Source organism: Balaenoptera physalus (assembly GCF_965194825.1).
Source record: "Balaenoptera physalus genome assembly, chromosome: 10".
NCBI classification, from domain to species: Eukaryota; Metazoa; Chordata; class Mammalia; order Artiodactyla; family Balaenopteridae; genus Balaenoptera; species Balaenoptera physalus.
This window is the reverse complement of record NC_138889.1, coordinates 101454264-101478244: the sequence shown is the minus strand read 5'-3', so window position 1 is coordinate 101478244 and position 23981 is coordinate 101454264. Positions and strand designations below refer to the sequence as shown.

The following is a 23981-nucleotide window of genomic DNA, read 5'->3' as shown; positions in this document are numbered from 1 at the left end:
GGGTCGATCAATTCTAAAGCAATTGGAGAGCGGGGAGCTGAGTGTCTTTTACTGGGAAAAGGTAATTGTCTTTTATTGACTTTTTTGATTCTCAAGAAGTTTTCCTGCAGTGGGTGACTATGGAGTTGCCTTAGTGCCGGTTGTTGAAACACAGGAAGGTCTCTCCAAAGGTAGAGTTGAGCTGTATAGAAGAAGCTCAGTCTAGAGTAATGTAGTGATGGCAGAATGGGGCCTTAAGGCTATGCCTAGCCCATGACTGTTTTTGTTTGGAATGCATAATATATTAAAAAACATTTTTTTTGGCCAGTACTAAAAAAAATCAGACTATTTCACATAAAGATCTGGATTTTCTCATTTAAAAAAAAAAAACAAAAAACCTCTGGCAACGCTGGACCTTGTTCTATGACAACAATTGGCTAGACCCAAATAGGGATGCTCCCTTCAAATGACATGTGTCTTTCAGTTTGTCACAGTTCCCTCCACCATATGTGTGGGTCTTATACCTCTCACATTTCACTTATTACTGTAGTGGGACATTTTAGTTTGTAATCCACTAAATAATGGAAATAGCACTGCACTGGTAATAGAAGACTTGAACACCAGTTCTGATGCCAAGATGCTGTAGTGGTATTGGGCAAGTGTCTTAAGCTCACCAGACCTTGGTTAATTCATACATGAAAGGGAATATTGTCTCACCATGTGAAGGTCTTTGGGAAAGCTGATTCATTCATTCGTCTAAGCATTCAGTTAATGTTTATTGAGTATATACATTACATACTCAATAATGGAGAAGCAGTGTGACAAAAGCAGATGTGAATCTTATTATTCAGTGGAGGAAACAGGTAACTACATAAGGGGGAGAAATACAGGGTGCCCTGAGGGACACATTACAAGAACATTTTGCCCAGTCCTAGGGTTTCAAGAAAGTCTTTCAGGAAGAAGTGAGGTTTTAAATCAAGACTTGAAGGATGAGCAGCAGTGGGTAAGGGAAAGAGAAGAGTGTCCTGGGCAGAGAGAAACAGCACGTACAAAGACTGGAAGCAAGAGAAAGCAAGGTGTGTTAGAGAAACTTAAAGGACGTGATATAGGCAGAAAAGGATGGAAAGTGAAAAGAAGAGCTGGAGTTAGAGAAATGAAACGAAGGCCAGATTATGAGGGGATTTGATGTCAAGAAGTGCTCTGGCCAGTTTAGGACTTTTAGTTTTGAGGCTTGTCTGTCTCTTTAGCTATTCAAGAAGGAGAAACAACAAGTAGATGGGTGGGACAGATCCCAAGTATTAGCATGAGAGGACAGAAAAGCAGTTCCCAAAGAGTAAACAAAGAAAAACAATTATTATCTAGTTAATGATGGATCACAGTTCAGTCTGATGCAACTAACTCATCACCGAAATGCATTTATAGCTAGCAAACAGAACACATGATGAAAAGATACTTGTAATAAATCATATTTTAATAGGAAACAAAAACTGCCGGCTCAGCTCCTTTTGTCTTTTATCTTGACAACTTCACTATGTGTTGTCAATTAACTGAACTGCTGGCAGAAAACATCTGAAAAATTAATTGGCTTCCAAATGGGTTTCCCAGAAACCCATTCTTATAAACTTGTAACGGTAACTGCAGAAACGTTGCCTGGGTGATATTTAAACATAAAGACAGTAACAGAAAGAAATCATCACCTAGGGCTCTTTTAAAACTCGATCTCTCTATGTTTCTGAAAAATCTAGGCTTCACCAACAATTAGTTGACATTTCCAGGTAATTGAGGACAAAAAGTTCTCTTGATCCAAATACATCGGTTCTTCATATCCTTTGGGGGTGAAGAATCAGGACCAGTCTCATCACTGTAATTGCCAGTGGGGATGGGAATAGAAAAATCTCTTCTTCTGGGTGGTTATCAATGTAAAGAATTCCCACTGCTCCCTCTGCCCATTGTTATGGGGAAAATGAGCATGTTCACGTCCTCCCTCATCTGTGTCAGAGTCCTGGGCCCCCCTCCAAGTCCAGCGCTTGTTTTAAATTGGAGCAGAGTATGAGGCAGGTCTTCCCACATAGTCTAAAAATTCCTCTTTAAAAGGATTATCTATATTCTGGCACAGAAGCATGAATAAAAAGAGCAACCATCTCTATTCTTCTGACTATTTCCCTTCATCTGAGGTCTGGCCCATCCAGATTAATTATAAATGATCAAGAGCCACAGCCAGGGCTTGGCTGGGTGAACTGTCTCCATGGAGTGACTGGAGAGATCCATAAAAATCCTCAGACTAATAACTCTCTCAATAGCTCTCTCTGAGGTTAGATGTCCCATCATTAGAGATTCTTTCTTAAAAATGTTATTTATAGAGGAGTAGTATATTAGAACCAAATTAATCTGTTCAGCAAACATTTATTGAACCCCTACAATGTGCTATATTATATGATAGGTGTAAGGAATGAATAATAACGCTTATGGTAAGAATCACTATTTATTGAGCTATTAGTAAGGGATAGGTACTGTGCTTGGTGCTGTATATACAGTGTTTTATTTAATTCTTTGAAACTCCTTGAGAGGTAAGTATTATTGCCTTTATTATGAAGATGAGAACACTGAGATTTCGAAAGATTAATTATCTTGCCCAAAGTCAAAATCACCCATATAGAGTGTGTTGGAGGCGGATTTGAACCCAGCTGTCTGACTCCAAAGCCAAAGCCCTCAATCAACATGCTGTCCTTGGGGGAGTCTACAGGTTGGGGGAGAGGAAGACATGTAAACTGGTATAATGATAGCAAAAGTGATTTGTGCCTACAAATAGTGACATAAAAAAATGGCCAGGAGGGCCAAAGAGGGAGCTAAACTAGATGTTTGAGTGAAGGTGATATTTGAGCAGGACTCAATGGGAACTCAATAGAAGTCTGGAAATACTCCAGGTGGAGGAAGCTAGAACATGTGCAAAGGATGAGAGTGTGGCATACTCAGGGACAGCCAGGAGTTCCACGTGGTTGGAGAAGGTCAGGTGGGAGAAGGCTGGAATGCAGATTGGAAAGACATATTGGAGTAAAATTGTGAAGGATTTCAAATGCTATCCCATGGAATCTGGATTTCATTCTACCGAATGGTGGTCATAGCTTTATCATACCAAATGGCCTTTTTAATAACAATTTATAATTAAGTACAACTCCTTACCTGTCCTAAAATAAAATGGCACAACATACCTACACATATCCTTTTAAAGCAAAAATCAATATAACATTATTATTATTATTATTATTTTGGCTGCACTGTGCGGCATGTGCCTGTTCCCTGAGCAGGGATTGAACCTGTGCCCTCTGCAGTGGAAGCACGGAGTCTTAACCACTGGACTGCCCGGGAAGTCCCGGTATGCACATTTTTTAAGACATACAATTGTACACATAATAGACTATAAAATAGTATAAGCAAACATAACATTTATGTGTACTGGGAAACCAAAAAATTTGTGTGACTTGCTTTATTATGATATTTGCTTTATTGTGGTGGTCTGGAACCAAACATGAAATATCTCCAAGCTATTCCTGTAATATAATTGAACCCCCAGACAAAGCTTAAGAATAATTAAAGGAATACAAAAATATCTAGTACTTAAAATCTAAAATTTGCAAAGTCTGGCATCCAATCAAAATTACCAGGCCTGCAAAATAAAAAAAAGGAGGAAAATACGATCCATAACAAGGAGAAGAACACATCAATACAAGTAGACCCGGAAATAAATAGATGAGAAAATTATTAGACGAGGACCATATAACAGTATTAGAAGTATCTATCGTCCATTCAAGAAAATAAAGGAAGCAGCAACATGTTAATGTCTTTTTATAAAACCCAAAACTAACTTTTAGGGTGAAAATATGCTGTCTGAGATGAAAAATACACTGGATGTTTCTAAGAACAGATTAGCACTAAAGAAGAAAATTTTAAAGTTGAAGATATAGCAATAGAAAATATCCAAAATGAAACATATGGAGAAAAGTGATTGAAAACAAATAAACAGACCATCAGTGAGCTTTGGGACAATTTTAATCAGCTTAATATATGTACAGTGTTGCAGTTACCCCCCAAAAAAAGGAGAGAAAGAGGGAGCCAAAAAATGATTGGGAGAAATAATGGCTGAAAAATTTCCAAGTTTGATGAAAACTATAAACCTTCAGACACAAAAAGCTCAACAAACTCTAAACAAAAGAAATATTAAGAAAACAACATCAAGGCATATCATAATCAAATTGCTCAAAGCCAATGACAAAGAGAAATTCTTGAAAGAAGCTAGAGATTAAAAATAGGACACATTATATACAGAGAAATAAAGATAAGAATGAAAACAATGCAAACCAGAAGACAAACAACATCTTAAAATACTGAAAGAAAAAAAAAAGTTCACTTAGAGTTCTAAACCCAGTGAAAACATATTTCAAAAACTGAGACAAAATAAAAACATTAAAAAAATACAAAACTGAAAGAATTCATCACCAGCAGACCTATACTACAAGAAATATTAAAGGAATTCTTTCAGACAGAATAAAAATGATACAAGTTGGGAATACGGATTTATGCAAAATATTTAGTAAAGAACAGCAGAAATGGTATATCTCAATATTAGATTGAACTCTGATCTTACTCCTCAAAACTGCTCTATTCACAGTCTTTCCTAACTCAGCTGTTGTCACTCCATCCCTCCAACTTTCAAGCTAAAAACCTGAGTTATCTTTGACTCCATTCTCTTTCCAACACTCCATATCCAACCTATTAGGAAGTTCTCATGGCTCCACCCTCAACATATATCCAGAGCAGAGTCCAACTACTTCTCACCACACCTACTGCTACCACTGTGGTCCTGGCCACCATCGTTGCTGACCTGGATTACTGTTAAGTCTCCAGAAAGGTATTCCTAAATCCACCCTTGCTCCTCTACATTCTAGTCTTGATAGAACAGCCAGAATCATTCTTTTAAAACATAAGTTATTTCATGTCACTCTTATGCTCAAAACCTTATAACGGCTTTCTGTTTCACTTAGGGTCAAAGCTGCAGTTATTATACAATGGCCTACAGGGCCATACATGATCTACACCACCTGCCCCCACTCCTCTGACCCTGTTTCCTGCTATTTTTCTTCTCACTCATTATGTTCCAGCTATACTGGCCTCCTTGTAGTTTCTTGAACACACCAAGTACACTTTGGCCTTAGAAAGCCCAAAGGAAGTCCTCCCGCTAGACCTCCTTCCCCCAGACACTTAGTTGGCTCATGCTCTTACCTTTTTAAAGCCTCTGTAAATGTCATCTTCTCCACGATTCCTGCCCTGATCACTCTATTTTATACTGTCTCCTTCCTATTCCACCTGTTCTCCTTCTTTTTAAAGGGTACTTCTTATCTTCTAATGCAGTATATAATTTACTTATTTATTATGGTGATTTAATTATTTCTTATGTGTCCCTCATTAGAAGTTAGGGTCCATAAGGGCAAGCATCTTTGCTGTTCTGTTCACTGATGTATCCCAAGCACCTAGATCCATGCCTCTCACACCTAGGGTGCTCAGTAAGTGTCTACCGACTGTTGAATAAAAGGCCTGCTCTGGGTCTCACAGTTGATGAATGACTGACCTGGATTCTGAGCCTAGTTCTTTCATTATCAAAGCCCATAAATTGTCTCCTTTACTAATGTTGTAATGCTAGCAACATAATAATACATACTCAGTCTTTTAAAAAATGGAACTCTGTGTTATTCTCCATTTGCTTTAATACTGCATTTTAACACATTCAATTAGGAAATTTAAAGAGATATTAATTTGAAAAAGTATTTTGTAAACCACTAAGGTGCCTATGATAGCTAGTCATTATTAATCTCACTTGAGTTAATCATGTACTTACATAAATTTGTTTTTAAGGAAAACTATACTATCCCACTAATTGGGAAGTAGATTCATTTGACATAAACTGAAGGAACATTAAATATACATTAAAATAATACATAGCTATTAAATTAAAAAATAGTTTATGACCTGCCTAAAACATCTCCTCTCCTCTTCCTGGTATCCTTGCCATGATTTGGGAAATACTCAGATGCTACAATACACTATAAATAAACCATGATGGAACATGTAGTGTTCTGCATGTGAAATGGTAGTGATTATATGATTATTACTACTGTACTTTTTGTGGTTCATAAAGAAGCCATGCGTTCAACCCTCATTCCATCCAGCTGGTACAGGTGATTATTTCAAAGATGCATACTAAATTTTGTCTCCAAGAAACACACATTCATACAAATGGAGAAAAATATTAAGATCAAGGGTTAAGTGTATCCTTTGTACATGACGATCGTCCTTGAGAATACATATTTCTAATGTGAAGTAAGTGATTATATATGATGAAGTCAATCGCCAATCAAGCCCTTATGAACCACAGTGGGTTCCCAGAGATTATCTAGCTATATCCATTAAAGGGGGATGTTAAACTGCTGTAACAAAGAGACCCCAAATGCAATGACTCATTTTTCCTTTGGGGTAAGTAGTTGGGCTCTGTCCAGGCCAGAAGTTGTCCAGACTAGCTGAACAGCTCTGGTATCCTCTTGGGTATCCCACTGCCTGCCATGTTAGAGGCTGGGTGGGTGTTTTGCTCAGTCTCCAGTTGGAAGGAAAGGAGAAAAGAGAATATGTAGAAGGCACAGCTGTTGTCTAAGGGGCTCCATCACTTCTACTCACATTCCATTGGCAGGAACTTAGTCACATGGATGCCCAACTCCTGGGCAGTCATGTGCTCAGCTAGCTTTCCTACCATAGAAGAAGAGGAGAACATATTCTGATGAACAGCCCACAATCCCACCCACACTGGCCCCAACCCCTCCTTTTAAAGAGGAAGAAGCAAAAGCCCACAGGGGGAAAATGATTCACTTCTATCACTAAGCCAGTTGGGAAATTTCAGTTATTCAGTTATTCATTCAGCCAGCCCAGCACATATTTATTGAGTATCTAAGTGCCAGGCATGGTTCTAGGCCCTGGAGATAATAAAATAGACAAGGTCCTTGCACTTAAAGGTTTTACATTATAGTTGGAGGAGGAAGACAATAAACAAGTAAGAAGAGGAAAGAGAACTTAAGATTAGAAAGAAGGCCGATGAGAGAGTGGGAGGGAAGGACAAGGTGTGGTTGGCACCAATCATGTAGGTTATAAAATAATGTCTAGGTCATTATTATATGCCTCTTTCCCCGCTCCAGGTCTTCTGTTATAGTGATCAATAGGCGATTGATGGGAAGGATCACCAATCCTTAAATGCTAGTTCACCAATGCAAGTTCAAAGTGCAGGTAAAGTCCCACTAACCCTTTGCCCTATCAGTTTGCTACCCTTAGATACCAACCACGATATTTGAATTGACTATGACTGTTAATGGAAACTGGCAGCTTTCTTTCAGGATCAGAATTTTGAATTCCTCCCAAATGAACAGTGCTAGCAAACAACTAGTGACTATTAGGTGCCTGATGTGACAAGATTTTGATGTCTTAATTTAGTTCCCAGTGGGAGGATACATGTCACACAAGCTGTCTAGTACCACAAAGGGAAAAGTGAGCTGTATATAGAGGCTGTAGGTGAGAGTCTGGGGAAGGGGAACAGCCCTGGCAGAAGAGAAGGGCCCTGCAAAATATTTTGGACATCAAAGGAAAGGAGTTAAAGCAAAAGGAAATGCTTATAAAGTTAAAGAGAATTGGTCCCTTATCTCAGAGTATAAGCTCAAGCTCTCTGATTGGTCTGGAGAAGTAATATTTATAAAGGATTGCCTGAAAGGTACATCATCCACTCAACTTAAAAAATATAGTTTAGACATTAATTTTTAGGTTTACCTAGACTATAAAAGGTTCAAACAATAATTTTCTGGCCTGTGAAAACTGTTTTTACTGCATTGTGCCCTTGGGTTTTCTCCCAGGAACACTGTCAAAAAAACAGCTTCAAGGCTTACATTATTATCTGCTGCAGGGGTTTTGTTAAGGACAATACCCATGACATTAATCAATGCCCCCACAAGAACAATTCCCTTCAGGGCTTAGTGCCAGGGGAAGTTTTGCTTGTCCTGAAGATCTGATATGTTTTTTCTTGTGAATATTGAGAATCATGTGACTGATTTCCTTTTTTTTTTTTGGCCACCAGAAAGCTCAATGCCAAATTCATTGTTCATTTCGTAACTGAATAGAAACTTAAGTGACCTAATAATATAGTTATTCTATATAATATAGTTCCTAACTCTTTGCTCTTAGAGTTGATCTTTTCTAATTTATATTTTCTTTGGTCTAGATTATTTACTCCCCCCCCCAATACACACTTCTTATATGGTATGAGAAAGGGAGTATGAATAAATGAAGAAGGACCTTAATGCACATGAAACTCTCAGTTGATGATATCTTTCAGAGAGCGGCCAAGATGGTGGAGTAGAAGGATCCTAAGATCACCTCTTCTCACGAGCACACGAAAATCACAACAATCTGTAGAATAATCATCATTGAAAAAGACTGAAACCTATCAGAAAAGATCCTCTATAACTAAAGATGGAACCAAAATGAGACTGGGAGGAGGAATGGACTCGTGATATAATGAAATCTCATACCCCACCCCCGCAGGTGCGTGACCCAAAAACTGGAGAACAATTATATTACAGAATTTCTCCCACAAGAGTGAGAGTTCTCAGCCCCACATCAGGCCCCCCAGGCTGGGAGTCCAGCACTGGGAAGAAGAACCCCCAGAGCGTCGAAGGCCAGTGGGGTTTGACTGCAGGAGCTCCACAAGACTGGGGGGAAAAGAGACTTCATTCTTAAAGGTCTCACACAGTCTCATGTACACCTGGACACAGGCCAAAAGAAGTAATTTGATAGGAGCCTGGGTCATACCTACCTGCTGGTCTTGGAGGGTCTCCTGGGGAGGCAGAGGGCAGCTGTGGCTCACCCTGGGGACATAGACATTGGTGGCAGACATATTGGGGAGCATTCATCTGTGTGAGCTTTTCTGGAGGCTGACATTTTGGCACCAAGATCTGGCTCCACCCAATAGCCTGTAGGCTCCAATGCTGGGATTCCTCAGGCCAAAAAACAAACTGGGTGGGGACACAGTCCCACCCATGAGCAGACAGGCTGCCTAAAGACTTCCTGTGCCTAGAGCCACCTCTAGACATGCCCCTGCCCACCAGAGGGCTAGGACCCAGCTTCACCCACCAGTGGGCAGGCACCAGCCCCTCCCACTAGGAAGCCTGTATAAGGCTCCAGACCAGCCTCACCCACCAGGGGAAAGACAGAAGAAGTAAGAAAATTACAGTCCCACAGATTTCAGGCTGAGTTTGCGAATGCAGGCTAGATACTTACCCTGGGACCCTTGGGTGACAGGAGGGGAGTGTACTGCTGGGATGCATAGGATGTCTTCTACAGAGAGCCACTTCTCCAAGGTCAAGAAACGCCATCAACCTACAACATACATAAAAATACAAATAGCGATTTAGACAAAATGAGGTGACAGAAGAATATGTTTCAGATGAAGGAACAAGATAAAACCCCAGAAGAAGAACTAAGTGATGTGGAGATGGGCAACCTACCTGAGAAAGAGTTCACAGTAATGATCGTAAAGATGATCAAAGAACTCAGGAAGAGAATGGATGCACAGAGTGAGAAATTAGAAGTTTTAAACAAAGAATTAGAAAATATAAAGAACAACAAAACAGAATTAAAGAATACAACAACTGAAATGAAAAATACACTAGAAGGAATCAATAGTAGACTAAATGAGGCAGAGGAACAGATCAGTGAGCTGGAAGGCAGAGTAGTGGAAATCACTGCTGCTGAACAGGAAAAAAGAAAAAAAAATGAAGAGAAATGAGGACAGCTTAAGAGACCTCTGGGACAACATCAAGTGAGCTAATATTTGCATTATAGGTCCCAGAAAGAGAAGAGAGAGAGAAAGGGCCTGAGAAGATATTTGAAGAGGTAATAGCTGGAAACTTCCCTAACCTGGGGAAGGAAATAGTCACCCAAGTCCAGGAAGCTTAGAGTCCCATACAGGATTAACCCACAGAGGAATGCACCATGACACATTGTAGTCAAAATGGCAAAAATTAAAGATAGAGAATATTAAAAGTGACAAGGGAAAAGCAACAAATAACATAACAAGGGAACTCCCATAAGGCTATCAGCTGATTTTTTAGCAGAAACTCTGCAGTCCAGAAGAGAGTGGCATGATATACCTAAAGTGATGAAAGAGAAAAACCTACAACCAAGAATACTCTACCCAGCAAGGATCTTGTTCAGATTTGATGGAGAAATCAAAAGCTTTACAGATAAGCAAAGCTAAAAGAATTCAACACCACCAAACCAGCTTTACAACAAATGCTAAAGGAACTTCTCTAGGTGGAAAAGAAAAGGCCACAACTAGAAACAAGAAAATTACAAAATGGAAAAGCTCACTGGTAAAGGCAAACATACAATAAAGGTAGGAAATCATCCACGCACAAAGCTAGTAGGGAGGTTACAAGACAAAAGTAGTAAAATCATTTGTATCTACAATAAGCAGTTAAGGGATACAAAAAACAATTAGGATGTAAAATATAATATCAAAACCAGTAATCACGAGGGGAGGAGAGTACAAATGCAAGGTATCTAAAATATAATACTTTTGAAATTAAGAGATCAGCAACTTAAACAAGCACATCTTTCCATATTTGCTTCCAATTTTAGCCTTGCACACCTTATTTTCACATACTTAAATTCAAAGTCTTATAGATGTAAGATTAGAATAGAGAAAAGGATTAGAAGGGATCTTCTAAAGGGCACATTGACTCATTTTTCTTTCTACTACATTTCTACTACTTTCCACCAGGTGTTTCTCCAGGTTATGCTTAAGCACCTCCATTGATGGTCAACTTACTATCTGCTAATGTGATTCATTTCTGGAACATTCTGATCGTGGGGCCATCTCACTTCACCTTCTGCCCTTTGATCCTACCCTGATGGTCCACACAACAAATGCTCATTCTTCATCCATAGCTAGTAGCATTTGAAGTAGGCTATTATATATCCCGGAGACATTTTTGGGGACCAGATCCTTCAAAAATTCTGCAGATGATAAGGTTGAGAGCCCTCATTGGTTGTCCTGGTCACTCGTTTCCAAACACAAACAGTATTCTGCTTATTTCCTTCTTAAAGTAAGTTGTACAGAACTAAACTTGAAACTCTCAGTGTGTCCTTGCCCACCCATTCTAAATACCATAATGCTATACATTCACCTTGAGATCATATTAGCTTTTTGTGGAGTCAAATTATAGTATTGACTCACAGCAGACTTCCTGCTAGCCAAGTTCTCAAAATCCTTTCCATATATGCCAGAGTAAATTATGTCTTCTCCAATCTGTTTTTGGGCAATTAGTCTTTTAAAATATAAGTGGAAGGTCCTATATTCCCCTCACTAATTTTCATCTTGGTATGTTCAAACCATACCTTAGAGCTTAGCAAAATTATTCTATGTTCTTGTTCCACCATCCAACATATCTGCTCCCTTTCTTGGCTTTTTCCCACTCACACGTTTGATGGCCTGAGCTAGTATATCACTACTGATGCAGAGATAAAAGTTTTATGGTGGGCAAAGCCAGAAGCCCTGGTGCTTGTTAGCAAAGGCCTTCTTCTAGGTATACACTGTTCTATTTTTAAGATTGCAGTCTGTCTGCACCATTATTCATTGTCATTAATCTTGATATTAGCATCCAGAATAAAATGTAGTACATCTATTGAAAACAAATTGTGTCAGGCATTAAATTAAGAGTCTTACATGCATTTAAATTTATTCTTCACTGAATCTCTGAGACAGAAGTGTTATATAGAACAAAACCAAGACATGGTTTGCTAAACTTGTGTGGAAACTGGAAAAGATTTAAGTTCTAATATTGGTGATAATGAACTTAATATTTCATATTCAATGCAAATTGAGACTAAAATAAAATTTATTGGGAATGTCAAAAATAGTGAACTCTCTGGGCTTGAGCCTTCAGACTTCAGGTTCAGTTGGAAAGAAAATAATAAAATTAAAGATTATATAAATTGCCAGAAGCGAGTCTGAAAAGATGGTTTCAAGAAGGCAAAATATATTAGAGATTTTACATATTTTTTCATCTCTGAGAGCAGAATCCTTTTTATGACATGTAAGTTAATTTCCCAACTCAGGCTTTTAAAAAGTTTTTGAAGACAGAAATGCATTATCTCCATAAATAAGGGATTGCCTTTAACCAGTCTAATGCTACTCAGCTAGTTTCTGGTGGAGCCAGAATTGGACATCAGCTCTTTTCTCTAATAATGAAGCCCTCATTTCTCCATCTTGTCTAGGAAGCTAATGTGATAGGCCTTTTAAAATGCCTTATTGAAGGCCCAAGGCACTACTTTGGTTTTATTTTTTTCTCAGTTAACATGAGGTCATACAGACATTTCCAGAATCAGCTCAGTCTGCGAGTTCACCATTGCCTCTCTTTATGAAGTATTCCATCCAGTTAATCGACCACTGTTTGTTTAGCCAGTGCCCTATTGTTGGCCATTTGGGTTCTTTCCAATTGCTAATTATTATGAATGGCCTTTGAAAACTGGTAAGTGCTAGACAGTTGCAAGGCTTGATCATCATTCTTTTGTTATTGCACTCCCAGGATGCAGGCGTCTTCTGTCTTCCTGACCTTTTTGTTTCTAATGGCATTCTTATAAAAGCACCAAAGATCTGAAAACATATGCCTTATTAAATCTTGCAGGGCTGCACCATTAATTTCTTTTTCTCTTCAAGGGTGAAAGAGTAGTCCAAAAATTCTAGGCCTGCATCTATAATCCTTCAGAGAGTAGCTAATCAAATGCCACATTTTTCCTTCCTATCTTTGCTTTGGCTCACTTTCAAGTAAATTCATATCAGTTCTCCTAACCCATCTATAATTTTTTTGAAAGTAAGAAGCCAAGAAAAATATAGATTAAGTCAGTTAATGTTCTAAATTAAATGTCCAGAAACTAAGATATGAAAATATACATATTAAACATAAGGTTTACTTCCCAAGATGTCTCATTATGTAGAATACATATTTATTTTACAAATGTTGGAAAATATAAAAAAGTAGACGAAAGGGGGAAAAAAAGCTCAGAACTCCATTTTCTCAGAGCCCCTACTATTAACATCTTGTTGTATTCCCTTTTAGCTTTCTCTTTCTCTGCAGAAGTTTTTTATTTACATAGATATTTTGAAAACTTTTAAAAGTTTAATTCATTCGAAAATATTTTTAGGTTGTGTGAAAGGTGGAAAGAGCCCTGGCTAGTGCCTGGATTCCTCAGGTGGAATCGTTTCTTAGGGCCAGCCTACCTTAATCTCATTTTACCCGATGACTTTGGGTAAGTCCCATAAACATGTAATGCTTAATGTAAGGTAGTTGCTTGCATCAGAATCTCTTAGGAAGATTCTTAAAATTTTATGTTCTTGTATACCACACCAGACTTAATGAATCAGAAACAGAAGTGAGAACTACTGCCCTAATTTCTTTGGGAGTGTTCTTTCTAAATCAGTATGAATGGCAGTAGATTTTGGGCTGGGTTATCCAGGCTAGGAGTTCTTACCAGAGGGCTCTGTGGCTGGGGAGGGGAACTTCAGGTTCCCAAGAATCCTGGGAACTTGTTTGAACAGGTCAGGTGCAGTGGGCATGGTGCAGAACTCTGCCTGGGCTCTGTGATGGCCCATGGCCCTGATGCTTACTGTTTAAACTGAGTAAGTAAAACATACAGTGGCACGAAGGAGAGTCCGTCATTAAGGAAGTTTTTGTCTTTTCACATGTGTGCATTTTTGTGATGAGAATGTCTATAGCTTTAAACTTTTACAGATTTATCCAAGAGATTCTTACCCAGGAAGATGTCTGAGCCTTCACTGATCTATGATCTGTTCCAGAAATCACTCTGTAATGGTCATTCATGGCTGGGAGAAGTATCACACTGTCCCCCATGATCGTCCACTTCCTCCCACCCTGGCCAGCAAAGGTGTGAGACTATCTTCCCACTTATTCATTAGTTGTGTGGCCTCAGGTAAATTGCACAGCTCCCTTAGCTTAATTTCCCTCTTGAAAAGCTTAATAGGAGCAAAAATATTTTATTCAACACCTACTATTTGTCAGGCACTACTCTAAGCCATTTTAACTGATTATCTTACTTCAGTCCACTTGACAACCCTATGAAAGAGGCACTATTATTATCCCCCTTTTACAAATGAGCAAACAGGCACATAGAGGTCAAGTACCTTGTCCCTGATCACACAGCTAGTAGATAATACAGTTGTGACTCAAAACCACATTGGCTGCCTCTAGAGCCTATGCTAATACTACTAAGAGTACTATTAGTAATAATATTACTTCTAATAATAATACTTTCATTAATTAATAATACTAATTAATACTAACAGCACTATACTATTATTCCTAATAGTACTACCTGCAGCACAGCATAATGGAATTGAAAGCATGCATTAGCTGGGTGACCTAACTAAGGGAATTACTTAACTTCCAGGAGCCTCTATTTTTTCATTTGTCAACTGGGGATAATAAATAGCATCTGCTTCCTAGGGCTGCTGAGAGGATTAAATGGACTAATGGTTGCAGAGCACTAGCCTGCCACTTAGCATTACGTGATAGACCTTTTTTTTGTGGCAACTATATATAGCATAAAATTTACCATTATAACCATTTTTAAATGTACAGTTCTGTGACATTAAGTACATTCACATGGTTGTGCATTTACTGAACAGACTTTAAGTTTGTTTTTGTTTTCTCGACTCTGTAGGCTGCTTAACACAAAATCTGGCACACTGCAAGGCTGAATAACTTTCAGCTCTTTCCCTCCCCTCACTCATGGCCTTCTACTACCTCAGCTTTCAAAAACTATGATGCTGAGAGATTTCAGTTAGTATTCTTTTGTGCAGTGTGAGGGGCAGGAAGACAATAAGTGACCTTGGGCACATGACTTAACCTCTCTCTGCCTCAGTTTCTTTGTCTGCAAAATGGGGATTGAAACAGCATCTACTAAATAGGGTTGTCATAGAGGATATAGTGGTCATGAAGCTCCCAGAATAGCTCTAGCCCTGTTAAATGCTCAGTAAATGCTAGAGGCAACTTTTGCTATTTTCTTGTTGCTGTTGCTCCTGAGAAGAGAACGCTTGCACGGGGGGCAGGGGAACTGGAGGCTGGCTGCGGCTCCAGATGTCTGCTGGTCCTTGTTCCCTCCCTGACACCCTGGCAGTGGGCGCTCAGGAGAAACAGAACAATGGCATGAGGAGGAGGAGGGAGGCCTTCAGTAGTCCATGGAACTTTTCGTTCCATAAAAAGCATCGACTAGGCTGCCATAGTGGCCTCGGTATTTTGTATCTCTTCAGCTTCTATTTCGAGTGCAGAGTTGGCGTGGGAATGTTTTCCTTATTTCAAGCCTTAAGTAGTTGTTGGGTAACAGCTGTTTTTAAAGATAATCTTTGAGGCACTGAGATTCTGCTGACAAAACAAATTCCTTGAATTCAAAAAAGTCTTCCCTATTTTTTCCGCCCGATCTTATTTTTCTCCATGCCTTTACTCATGCTGTCGCTTCTCCTAGAGATCTCCTGTTTGCCCTACTCCTGCTTTTCTGCTCCCATCAAAATCGTCTTTTTTGGCTTGCTGCCACTTCTCTCACGAAGCTTTCCCTGGTTCCCTCAACCAAAGTAAATCTCATTCTATGGGTTTGGTGTTGCACTCTGACTTGAGTCTTGGTTAGTTTTAAAGATGTCTCTTCGCACATTGATCACAGGTTTTGGATGACTCTAAAGCCTTGCTTGATTCATGGTCACTTCCTCACTGTCAATAAGTAGAAAACTACAGTGAATCTTTGTCTTTGCCAGTTCAACATCCAAACACCCTGCTAGTTTGGTGGCGGGGATTCTAAATAGGAAGGTGGAGGGTCCCACGTCTTGCTGTAGAACCCAGATGAGGGATGAAGAAATCCATGTTCCTTGTCCCTTGACTGACAGAACACAGGCAAGACCTTGGTTAGTGTTAACATTACTCATTCCTGCCCAAGGCTGATTCTCCAGCTTCCCTTTCAGCTTTGAAAACTACCAGAGACTCTCCAGAAAATTCTTTTTCTGTTTAAGTTGATTAATCCTGGTTGCTGTTATTTGCAACCAATAATTCTTACTAGGATAACATCAGGAATGTAATGAGAACTTCAGAGACGTTTATAAACTTCAGTTTGCTGAAATGCCATATAATGATGATCTGTTGTTCGTGTCTCCGGAGCATTCTGGTACTCCTTCTGGTACTAGCAGCCTGATTTTCCTTTTCCAAACCATCCATCTCCATTCTCAGTCCATGTGGTTCAAATGGAGTTGATGGCAGTCATGGCTGCAGGGTGGGCATGTCAGGCCAAAGCACTGCATCCCTCTGGCTACTGTGATTGGTTCATGGATGAACATGTGACCTCATTCTGGCCAATGAGATTCAGTCCCAGGACTTTTGCTAGAAATATTGAGAAAGAGATGTGTTTTTTTGCTGCGGCTGCTAAGCTAGTAGCATCTAAGGCTGAGTTCCCAGGGGCCACCATGAGAGCTTGTGAGGGTGAGCCAATATGGAGGAAAGCAAAGCTGAGAGGTGAAGAGAAAGAAATGCCTGAAGACATTCCTTGAGGACCTGGACTGAATTGTGCCTGAGTTGTAATAATAACATGTATTAAATTCTATATACCAGGCACTGGTGTAAGCATATCACATGTTGTATTAGTTTCCTAGGACTGCCATAACAAAGTACTATAATCTGGGAAGTTTAAAACAACAGAAATGTATGGTCTCATAGTTCTGGAGGCTAGAAGTTCAAGTTTAAGGTGTTGACAGGGCCGTGCTCCCTGTTATGGTCTGAATTGTGTCCCCCCGCCCCAGCCCCCCCCACACCTCTCAAATTGATATATTGAAGCCCTAACCTCCAATGTGACTATGTTTGGACCTATAAAGAAGTAATTAAGGTTAAATACGGTCATAGGGTTGGGCTCCGATTTGATAGGATTAGTGTCCTCATAAGAAGAGACACCAGAGAGCTTTCTCTCTCTCCACCATGTGAAGCACAGCGAGTCTGGGCCAACCTTAAGCCAGGAAAAGAGTTCTCACCAGTAACAGATCCTGTTGAATCTTTTTTTCTATTTTCTATTTTGTTAATTTTTATTTTATATTGGAGTATAGTTGATTAACAATGTTGTGTTAGTTTCAGGTGTACAGCGGAGTGATTCAGTTATACATATACATATATCTATTCTTTTTCAAATCCTTTTCCCATTTAGGTTATTATCAAGGATCTGCTGAATCTTGATCTGGAACTTCGAACCTCCAGAACTGGGAGAAAATACATTTTTGATGTTTAGCTGCCCAGTCTATGGTATTTTGTTATGGTGGCCCAAGCAAACTAATACACTCCCTCTGAAACCTATAAGGGAGAATCCTTCCTTGCTTCTTTCTTACAGCTTGTGGTTGCCCCAGTATTCCTTGGCTTGCAGCTACCATACTTCAATCTTGGTCTCTGACATCAAATGGCATTCTCCCCTTGTGTCTGTGTCTCTTCTCCCCTTCTTATAAGTATAGCAGTTATATTGGATTAAGGCTCACTGTACTCCAGTATGACCTTGTCTTAACTAATTACATTTGCAAAGATTTAATTTCAGAAAAGGTCACACTCTAAGGTACTGAGGACACCAACATATCTTTTTAGAGACACAATTCAACACATAACACATGTATCGACTTAATTTCCATAGAATATTTATGAAGTGGGTATGGTTATTATGATCACACCCTAACTCCGATGAGGGAAGAAAGGCCCAGAGAAGCTAAGTAACATGCTCAAAGTTCTACAGTGAGTAAGAATTTGGGTATGGATCTGAACTCAGATGATGTTGTGACAAAGCCTGCAACTTCAGCCACTGCGTAAACCTGCCTGGATTTAGTTCAGGGACAGGATCCAATCAATTCTTTAATTGACTTAGATAGTTTGAGTTGGGTTTATGTCCCTTTTAACGATCCCCTCCTTCTGTCATTGGCCTCGTTCTTTCCTGTGACTGACAGCTCAGCCACAGGACTTCATTCAGACCTGCCCCTTGAGGTCTACCCCAGGCTCCAGAATTATCTCTTCCTATTTCTTTCCCCTCCTTCATCCCCATTAGTATTCTTTTGTGCATCAGATGCTAGCCCTCAGCTGGGTTAGGAGGAAGCCAAGGGAGTAAATCAATACAGAGTGAGGTGTGATTTATAGATTGTAATTTTCCTACAGGCTTTTAGCTTTTATAAGTAGGTTGTTAACCCGTTGACTATCTGTCTGCCAGAAGTACAGATATTAAGGTAAAGAGATGGAGTTCTTCAGGCCAAATGGAGGAGAACTTTAGGGGCAGGCCCTCTCTTCATTCCTGTAACAATTCCAAACAGATGACATGTGTGGGAGTTCAATGTCTGAATCCTCCTTTTGGGGTGTATTTATTGATCTGTTCTGGAGAGTAGGGATGTTAATGTAGCTTCAGAGTCTTGTACTTATGAAGATTGCTGCTTTAATTGATTCAAGATCTTGTCTTTTTCAAGGAAAATCTCTTCCCCCGGAATTCCCTCTGCCTTGTATCAACATTTTAAACCTTACCTATAATTCAAACATGATGCAAATGCCTTATACATAGAGGATTCTTAGCTAACTCCTTTTAGAATAAATTTCTCCTCAACCAGCATCTATCATTACAGTTGATCAGCACTATTTTTTTTCTTTTTTTTGAAAAGAAAGAGAGTTAGATGTTGTTCCATTTTTCTCCTGAAAACTCAGCTACTGGAGACAAAGGGTGAGTCTGAGTCTTACCCCTTCTTAACTTCTTAATCTTCTTAACTGAAGGTGGTCTGACACATTGGTTAAGGGCCTCAGCTTTAGAGTCAGAGGTACTTAGATCAGAATTTTCACTGTGATATTTATTCATCCTAGTGCCTTAGGAAGATGAACTAAACTGGTATTATCAGTCATAACGTGGATATTATACCATATTGCAGAGCTGATGTAAGGATTAAATGATGTATTGATTTTAAAGCTCTTAATTCAAGTTTAACATATCATAAAGTTCAACAAATGGTATTATTTTTTATTTTAATCTTTTCATTCATTTCTCAGCAGTAGGGAGTGACTTGCATGCAGTTTAGTGCTCAGAAAATGTGTGAATTTTATTAGTTTGAATACAAAATTTCCAGGCCAGAACATTGAATTTCTAGGTAAATGTGCCCAGAAGGAGAGGTTACATCAAGTTCAATTTCCGTGAATGGGCCTTTATTTCCCAGTGGCCCTGTAAGTTGAGATAAGGCATAGTCTTCTTAGTGGGTTTAATACTTACAGCAGGACTGACAATGGCCATTTTGGTTTATCTAAAGCCCCTTTGCTCTCTGGAATTGCTAATTGCAACTTGAAATTTAGGAAGTTCTTCACTTGCTTCTCTACTCATGGGGCAGCTGCTCCTCTTCTGTCCTGTTTGTTTGGATTCACTAAATTAGAGATGAGTGGGAAGTCCCAGCAGGGGCACTGGGAAAGCTTATTTCATGGCATTATGAATATTTCACAAGAAGTCAGGAAGAATGGGAGTCTTGGGCAGACTCCTGCAAACAGGGATGGGGTGTTTTCCACCCTGGCTTGGGTAAGTCTCCATCTTGAAAGGATGGGGGTCCTGAAATGAGACCTGAGTTCTGGCTTTGATGTGTACTAGCTGCCAATTTTGTAAATTGGGAGAAATTACTAAGCATCCTGGTAACTCAGTTTCCTCATTCATTCACTTATTCATTTAAGCTCTTATTGTGCAATGTACACTGTTCTAGGCTCCAGAGAGATGACAATAAAGGAAACAGATAAGAATCCCTGTCTACATCAAGCTCATGGCTTAATACAACTGAAATATATAGGAAGTTATAGTAATTTTCCTCCTGTTAAGGAGGAAAATATAAAGCTAACAAGGGGGATAGGAAATGTGCATGTGGGAGGGTGGATTTTAGATAGGGTGTTGAGGGCAAGCCTCAATGAGAAGTCAACATTTGAGATGTTTGAGTAAAGATCTGGAGGAAGTGAAGGAATGGGGATGGCCAAAATATGGGAGAAGATAATTCCAGGCAGAGGGAATATACCCAGAGCAAGGATACGGAGGCAGAAGCAAGTTTGTCATATTAGAGAAACAGCAAGCAGGCCAGCATGGCTGAAGCAGAGTGAGGGAGTAGTGGGTGCTGGTGTCAGAGAGGTGATGGGTCAGCCTTGCAGAGCTCTGGAGCACGTGGTAGAAAGCTTGGATTAGGACCCGTTGAAGGGTTTTAAGCAGAGGGACTGACTTATGCTTTAACATGATCCTCTGGATTCTGTGTGGCAAATAGCTTGTAGGACATATACAGAAGTAGAAGACCAGGTAGAAGAGTATTGCAGTGATACAGGGGGAGAGTTGATGGCAGCTTGGCTCAGATCAGTGTCATAGCAGTGGAAATAGTAAGAAGCAATAGAATTCTGGATATAGCTTGAAGATACAGACAAAAGACGAGGCTGTATCTGAGAGGATTTGTTGACAGATTGGATGTGGGAAAACGTAGGAATTAAGGATGACTCCAGTGTGTTTGACCTGAGCAACTGAAAGGATAAATTTACCATTAAATGGTATGGAAAATACTGTGGGATGAGCAGGTTTTATGGGGGAAAATCTGGGGATTTGTAATAGATACATTAAATTTAAGATATTTAGTAGGCACTCAAGTAGAGATATACAGTGGGCTACTGGGTATAAGAATCTAGACTAAAGGGGAGGGGCTCTGGTTAGATATATGAAAGTTACAGGCATCTAAATGATATTAAAGCCCTGAGTGTATATGGATAAAAATAGAGGTTCAAGGACAGAGCCCTAGGACTTGCCTTCATTTAGAGGTCTGGGACATATGGAGCAGCCAGCAAATCAGGCTGAAACATGGCAGCTAGAGAGGTCAGAAGAAAACCAGGCAAGTGTAAAGTCCTAGAGGCCAAGTGGGAAAGTGCTTGAGGGAGAAGATGATCATCAACTGTGTTAAGTTGCTAATGAAAGATGAAGTAAGATCAGGACTGAGGATTGACCAGTGGAATTAGCTATGTGGAAGTTACTGGTGACCTTGAGATAGACAGTTTTGACAAAAGCCTCATTGGAGACAGAATGGAAGGAGAAAATTTAGACACAGTGGGTTTAGACAACCCTTTCAATGAGTTTTGCTCTAAAGAGAAGAAAAGGAATGGAAAGGAAAGGGTTTTTTTTTGGGTGGGGGGAGTTGTTATACTAATGTTGGGAGAAAGAATAACATATCTGTATGCTAATGGGAATGATCCAATAGAAAGGGGGAAGCTGAAGATGCAAGAAAGAGAAGGGAAAATTGGAAGAGCAATGTCCTTGACTAGGTAAAAGGAGATGTGATTTGGTATACAAATAGAGGGGTTGATCTTACATAGGATCATGGGCGTGACAGGGATGGCAGAAGTATTAGGGGTCCAGAATCAGGCAGGTGGGTAGATGTGGTGAAGGAAAGTTGTGGAAGTTCTTTTTCATTTTCTATGTGAAATGATCAAATTCATTAGCTATGAGTAAGGATGAAGCAGCAGTGTTAGAAGTTTAAGGAGAGAAGAGAGGGGATGAAATAGTTGTCCAAGAGAGTAGATAGGCTAAGGAAATATAGTATGGTTGCCAGACAGCAATTGGAGCTTTGAGAATAAGGAGAGGGTAAAGTGGTATCAGCCAGCATGGGAGCATGTCCCCCTTCTACTGGCTGAATGGATACCACTGCAGAGAAGCCAGTGAGTTGGACTGAATTAGAACTTTGATTTAGCCAAGTAAATATGACAAAGCAAGAGAGACACAATGGAATTGAAGATGTATGCAAGAGGATGATGATGATGATTGACCATGGAAGATAAGGAGAAAACAAGATATGCGGGGCAGTGAAAAAGTAGCAGAATACATAGATTAAAGTTTCGGGGGCAGTCAAAGAACTGTTGAGGTTGGGGCCCAGAAGGTAGTTAGAGAGTGAAGTGTTTGAATTAGTGGTTAGGCAAGGGTTGCAAATATTGATAAACAGGCCTACACTGTTATTGGCAGCCACTATGGAAAACGGTATGGAGGTTCCTCAAAACACTAAAAATATAGTTGCCATATGATCCAGCAATCCCACTCCTGAGCATATATCTGGAAAAAACTAGTCAAAAAGATACATGCACCCCTATGTTCACAGCAGCACAATTCACGATAGCCAAGACATGGAAACAATCTAAATAGCCATTGACAGACAAATGGATAAAGAAGATGTGGTACATATATACAATGGAATACTACTCACCCATAAAAAAGAATGAAATAATGCTTTTTGCAGCAACATGGATGGATCTAGAGATTATCATACTAAGTGAAGTAAGTCAGAAAAAGAAAGACAAATATCATATGATCTCACTTATATGTGGAATCTAAAATATGACACAAATGAACTTATCTATGAAACAGAAACAGACTCACAGACATAGAGAACAGACTTGTGGTTGCCAAGGGGGAGGGGAGGGTGGCGAAATGATGGAATGGAAGTTTGGGGTTAGAAGATGCAAACTGTTACATATAGAATGGATAAACAACAAGGTCCTACTGTACAGCAGAGGGAACTATATTCAATATCCTGTGATAGATGATAATGGAAAAGAATGTGAAAAAGAATGTATATATGTGTATAACTGAATCGCTTTGCTGTACAGCAGAAATTAACACAATACTGTAAATCAACTATACTTTAATAAAATAAATTTAAAAAAAATAGGCCTGGAGCAGGACCAGAAAAGGACAAGATTGATGGTGGAGAGGAGGCCAAAATACTGAGTGGCCAGAATATGGGAAGGATTTTCTATGGGGATATTGACCTATGAGACCTATGACAGGAATTGTGTGGGGGAGAATGACAGTGACCAGAAGCTAACATCTTAAGAGCTGAAGAGTAGTGACTTGGCTTTGGAGGAGTGGGGAAAGTGACTGCAACCTCAAGGGGTAGTGTAGGCACAGTTTCATGATGTGAGAATCAGAGCTTTAATTTTGTTGATGAGGAAGGAGAGAGAATGATCTTGAAGCATCAGTGAAGCAATAAGGAGGGTATGTACCCCAACTCCAGCTCCAGTGCTACAGGAGTAGAAGAGAAGAGAGCTATCATTAGAAATAACTGCAGTGTCCTCAAGGAAGAACCAGGTTTCAGTGAGAGCACGAAGGTGAAGGGGAATATTATCGAAGAGGTTGAGGATACAGGGGAGTTTGCTGATAAGAGATCTTGAGTTCCAGAGTCAGAGTGAAATGATTGCAGAAGGAGAAAGGTGGAGGATGAGTTCAGAAAATGTGATAGAACCAGACAGGCATGAGAATTAGCGGATGGGGGTGAGCTGGGAGTCATGGGCTTCACAGGGCATCTGACATGAACAAGGATAAACCATAGTAAAATGATCTTAACCGTCCTAAGGCAGGGGTTGAGAGAGAAGCTGAGTGTTGAAAGGAGGGAAAAAGTGATAAAACTGGGTCTTTCAGACTTGACATCCAGTATTTTCCTGGGACCTAGCAGGTTGGGATGGGAATGAATTTTGAGCAATAGCTACTCTGCTGGACTCAGAATTGTGAATAAGACTTTATTTCTGAGTTAAGTTTTTTTTGTATGTGTGAGTGTGTGTGTGTTGGGTTCCTTCCTTACTTTGCGATGACCTAGAGGGGTGGGATAGGGAGGATGGGAGGGAGGCTCAAGAGGGAGGGGATATGGGGACATATGTATGCATATGGTTGATTCACTTTGGTGTACAACAGAAGCTAACACAGTATTGTGAAGCAATTATATTCCAATAAAGATCTATTTTTTAAAAAAAGATTTTTTCTATAGATTCTCAGCAGCTGTTCTGAAAAGAGATGGTGGTCAGGAGTTCTGCCTGTTT

The 23981-nt window shown here is 39.7% G+C and overlaps 1 long non-coding RNA gene across 2 annotated transcripts in view; it reads right to left on the bottom strand.

The window, feature by feature from the left end:
- Positions 1–23981, bottom strand: part of LOC309668488 — a 46940-nt gene that overhangs the window by 10960 nt on the left and 11999 nt on the right. Inside the window, exons 2-4 of one of the 2 annotated variants that reach the window (XR_014268249.1) lie at positions 9343–9441; positions 8879–8930; positions 40–3000 (exon numbers count right to left, since the gene is read on the bottom strand). This is a non-coding gene — a long non-coding RNA (uncharacterized lncRNA). Of the gene's footprint in view, positions 1–39; positions 3001–8878; positions 8931–9342; positions 22126–23981 lie in introns of those variants that run through there. The other variant, XR_014268250.1, reaches the window with a different exon arrangement.